The 4,332-nt window shown below is 55.3% G+C and overlaps 1 protein-coding gene across 1 annotated transcript in view; it reads left to right on the top strand.

Annotated features, from left to right (window-relative positions):
* The first annotated feature begins 2,965 nt into the window (after positions 1-2,965).
* The window catches only part of JAK2 (Janus kinase 2), a 140,996-nt gene continuing 139,629 nt past the window's right edge, over positions 2,966-4,332 (top strand). The window contains exons 1-2 of the mRNA XM_007452926.1: positions 2,966-3,178; positions 3,542-3,622. The gene's annotated coding sequence lies outside the window, so the exon portion shown is untranslated. The remainder of the gene's footprint in view (positions 3,179-3,541; positions 3,623-4,332) is intronic.

A 4,332-nucleotide genomic window follows, 5' to 3' on the forward strand; every position in this document is an offset into this window, starting at 1 on the left:
CATTTCCGATCCTGCTATCATTTGCTCAAAGACCTTTTGCAATGGGTCTTATGTAAGAAGAAATGCAGGAGTTGCTTTGGTGAGGTTTATTTAAAGAAACCATTAAATACAAGCTTGACCTGAATCGCAGCATCATTTGTATGGGGAAACAGGGGCTATAAATGCATGTTTTTTGTTTTTTGTTTTTCAGATTGACAGAAAGAAGGCTGATGATGAGTAAAAAAGGCCCTACACAGTTGGGTCACAGGCTACTTCTTCGGCCTCACCTCTTACCACTGCCCCTTCCTTCACTGTCCTCCAGCCAGCGACTTCTTTCCCGGTCCTTTGAACTTGCCAAGCACCTCCCCTTTGCCTTTGCTAGTGTTTCTGCATGAAACTCTTTTCCCAGATAGCTCATTCTCATCCTTCGGATCTCTGCTCAAACGTTAGTTTCTCTGGGAGGTCTTTCCTGGCCATTATAACTAAAATAGCACACTGCCTCCTCACTTCCTGCTCCTTTACTTTTCCTAGCGGCAGTTATACTCTGGCACATTATACTGATAAATTAAAAGCATTTTTGTCGCGTTATCAGAATACAAGCTCCCATGGGGTCAAGAGTATGTGGGTTGTATTCACATATCATCCTTGGGGTCCTACAGCCTGGCACACAGTAGGTGCTCTGTAAATATTTGTTGAATGAATGAATGAGGCTCTTTGGGATGGTGGAAGTTGTTTCTCTTCCTTTGCCAGGCCTTGCCGCCATTCCACAGGCATCTGGGCACCTCATCCCACCCTCATCTCTTTCCAGCAGAGGTGACTGGTTGGAATCAGGCGCACGGAATTGCATTGGCGCGAAACGGTGCGTATGAACGCGTTGCCCCAACCCTCGGCGCTACTTCTCTCGGCCTAGCGGCCTGGACTGTGAAGGGGCAGGTTTGCTGCACCTCGAACGTGGGAGCAAAAGCAGAAAAAGACAACAGTGCGCGGGAGGGGAAAGTCTCTGTGCGGTGCCAGGTTGTGCGCCGGGGGCGCCTTCCCGGCGTGGCTAACTCATTCCCAGCCGCCTCCGGCCACACACAAGGCCGTCTGCGGAGGGCCCGGCCCAGCCCAGTTCAAGTCCCCCCACCCCGCCCCGGCCCGCTCACGCCCAGGGGCCACTGCGGGAATCTCCGCGCACGCTCGCCGGCTTCCCGAGAAGCCACGGTCCTGCGTAGCCAGTCCCCGTCGGCCCCTCCGTGCGCGCCGCGGAAAGCGCGGCCTGGGTGGAGAGGCACACGCGCGCACGCGCAGGCCGGGGGCGCACGCCAGGCGCCCGCGCCCGCCCCCGCCCCGCCCCCGCCCCGCTCCGAGGCTGCCTCAGCCAGCCGTGAACCGGCCGCCGGACCCGAGGCCAACTGGGAGGCTGAGTTGGACGTAAATAGGACGTCCCAGACATTGTCGCCTGCGGCGCTGAGAAGACGGTGTGGCTTGGGAGAGGGTGGAGACGACGACTGTGACGGGCTTCCCGGCTGCCCGAAGTGGGAGTGGTGTGGGCTACCGGAAGGAGAGAGGAAGAGGAGCAGAAGGGGGCAAGCAGCGGCCTCCGCTAACGGCCTCCCGGGGCGCTGAGAGGCTGGGCCGCCTCCCGGCTCGCTCGTCAGTTCGTGCCGCCGCCTCGGCCCCTCGGCCCCGGGGCCCGGACTTGCGGCGCGCGTGGGGGCGGAGGGCTGCTATCGCCGCGCAGGGAGAGGCCCGGTCCTCGCCGCCGAGGGATGTGAGTGGGAGCAGAACCCGCACGGGAGGGCCCCCGAGGGCCCAGCCTGGCGGACGCTCGGACCCTTGCCCGCTCCAGGGGCTTCGAAGATCGTGGCCGGGCGGAGGCGCCGGGTAGGAGCAGTCCCTGCGGCCTCGGGGCGCGTCCTCGTCGCCTGATCCGTGCAGCGGGTGGGTGTTATTGCTGCCTGGGCTCCGGCAGCAGTTCTCTCTTCACCCTCCCTCCCACCTCCTGATCCCCGGTTTCCCCTCGCTAGTGGCAGTAAACTTCTCGGCAAGAAAATCCTCCTCTTTAAAAGGGAACCTACAACGGAGTGTCTTGCGTTGATATTTGCATCCTTATGTGTCTGATATTCCTCCTCCCCCTTTACTTATTCCTCTTTAAAATTTTCTAGACATCTGAACAGCCTAGAAAAGAGCATCTATTCCCCCTGGATTTCTGCGGTACTAACTGCTGCTTTTTTTTTTTTTTTTTAGGTTTCGGAAGCAGGCAAGGCAACAAGATGTGATCTGTTTCTCTCTTCTGCAGAAGAGGCCTTTCCTCCCCTTCCCGCGAAGGTGGGTATGCGATCCTGGCTGCTGTCTTTTTTCGCTGCAGTAAAGACGAGGGTGTCTCGAGCTGTTGTGCGTAGGAAGGTTGGAAGTGTGTGTCGACAGGCAGGTCTCATTGTTGCTTACTCCTTTGAAAATGGCAGTACTGAACTTTGAATATTGCTCTGGGAGGGTAATTTTGGGGGTTATTGTTGCTCTTGGATCCTTTAAGAAACGTTAATTGTTTGTTTCTCTGCTGATTGTACATTGTCTTTCTTTGCAGAGAAAACGTTGTCCGTTACGCTTTCTCCTCAAGCAGCCAAAGATTGTTAATCTTTGAACGAGGAACATTTTCAAGTAATAAGAGATACCTATTGAGAGGACGGACACGTTAGCTGCTCTTGTTGGGGTTTCTGCCGTGAACCGCGCCGGACCCGAGGCCAACTGGGAGGCTGAGTTGGACGTAAATAGGACGTCCCAGACATTGTCGCCTGCGGCGCTGAGAAGACGGTGTGGCTTGGGAGAGGGTGGAGACGACGACTGTGACGGGCTTCCCGGCTGCCCGAAGTGGGAGTGGTGTGGGCTACCGGAAGGAGAGAGGAAGAGGAGCAGAAGGGGGCAAGCAGCGGCCTCCGCTAACGGCCTCCCGGGGCGCTGAGAGGCTGGGCCGCCTCCCGGCTCGCTCGTCAGTTCGTGCCGCCGCCTCGGCCCCTCGGCCCCGGGGCCCGGACTTGCGGCGCGCGTGGGGGCGGAGGGCTGCTATCGCCGCGCAGGGAGAGGCCCGGTCCTCGCCGCCGAGGGATGTGAGTGGGAGCAGAACCCGCACGGGAGGGCCCCCGAGGGCCCAGCCTGGCGGACGCTCGGACCCTTGCCCGCTCCAGGGGCTTCGAAGATCGTGGCCGGGCGGAGGCGCCGGGTAGGAGCAGTCCCTGCGGCCTCGGGGCGCGTCCTCGTCGCCTGATCCGTGCAGCGGGTGGGTGTTATTGCTGCCTGGGCTCCGGCAGCAGTTCTCTCTTCACCCTCCCTCCCACCTCCTGATCCCCGGTTTCCCCTCGCTAGTGGCAGTAAACTTCTCGGCAAGAAAATCCTCCTCTTTAAAAGGGAACCTACAACGGAGTGTCTTGCGTTGATATTTGCATCCTTATGTGTCTGATATTCCTCCTCCCCCTTTACTTATTCCTCTTTAAAATTTTCTAGACATCTGAACAGCCTAGAAAAGAGCATCTATTCCCCCTGGATTTCTGCGGTACTAACTGCTGCTTTTTTTTTTTTTTTTTAGGTTTCGGAAGCAGGCAAGGCAACAAGATGTGATCTGTTTCTCTCTTCTGCAGAAGAGGCCTTTCCTCCCCTTCCCGCGAAGGTGGGTATGCGATCCTGGCTGCTGTCTTTTTTCGCTGCAGTAAAGACGAGGGTGTCTCGAGCTGTTGTGCGTAGGAAGGTTGGAAGTGTGTGTCGACAGGCAGGTCTCATTGTTGCTTACTCCTTTGAAAATGGCAGTACTGAACTTTGAATATTGCTCTGGGAGGGTAATTTTGGGGGTTATTGTTGCTCTTGGATCCTTTAAGAAACGTTAATTGTTTGTTTCTCTGCTGATTGTACATTGTCTTTCTTTGCAGAGAAAACGTTGTCCGTTACGCTTTCTCCTCAAGCAGCCAAAGATTGTTAATCTTTGAACGAGGAACATTTTCAAGTAATAAGAGATACCTATTGAGAGGACGGACACGTTAGCTGCTCTTGTTGGGGTTTCTGCTACCACACTGAATGCTTCGTGAATGGTTTTATCTGCTTAAGTTTGCCGTGTCGGTTGAATTTACCCATTTTGCTTTCCGGTGGTTATTAATCTGTCAGGAGAAACTCCTTTTCTCTGAATGAAAGGATAGAGGCAGCTGAGTATGTCACAGAGGGGAGGAAAAATGTGGAGAAGGAAACAAGTGGGAATAAGAGCGATGACGATTGCTTTTGGTTTCATAATAGGTTTGTACAAGTGAGTTGTTGGGCTACTGCAGATATTCTGATATAACACCCAATAGATATGAAGATAAGTAATCAACCTTTGCCCTACCTTTCCCT

The sequence above is a fragment of the Lipotes vexillifer genome, unplaced genomic scaffold (genome assembly GCF_000442215.2).
Source record: "Lipotes vexillifer unplaced genomic scaffold, Lipotes_vexillifer_v1.1 scaffold1486, whole genome shotgun sequence".
Lineage (NCBI taxonomy): Eukaryota > Metazoa > Chordata > Mammalia > Artiodactyla > Lipotidae > Lipotes > Lipotes vexillifer.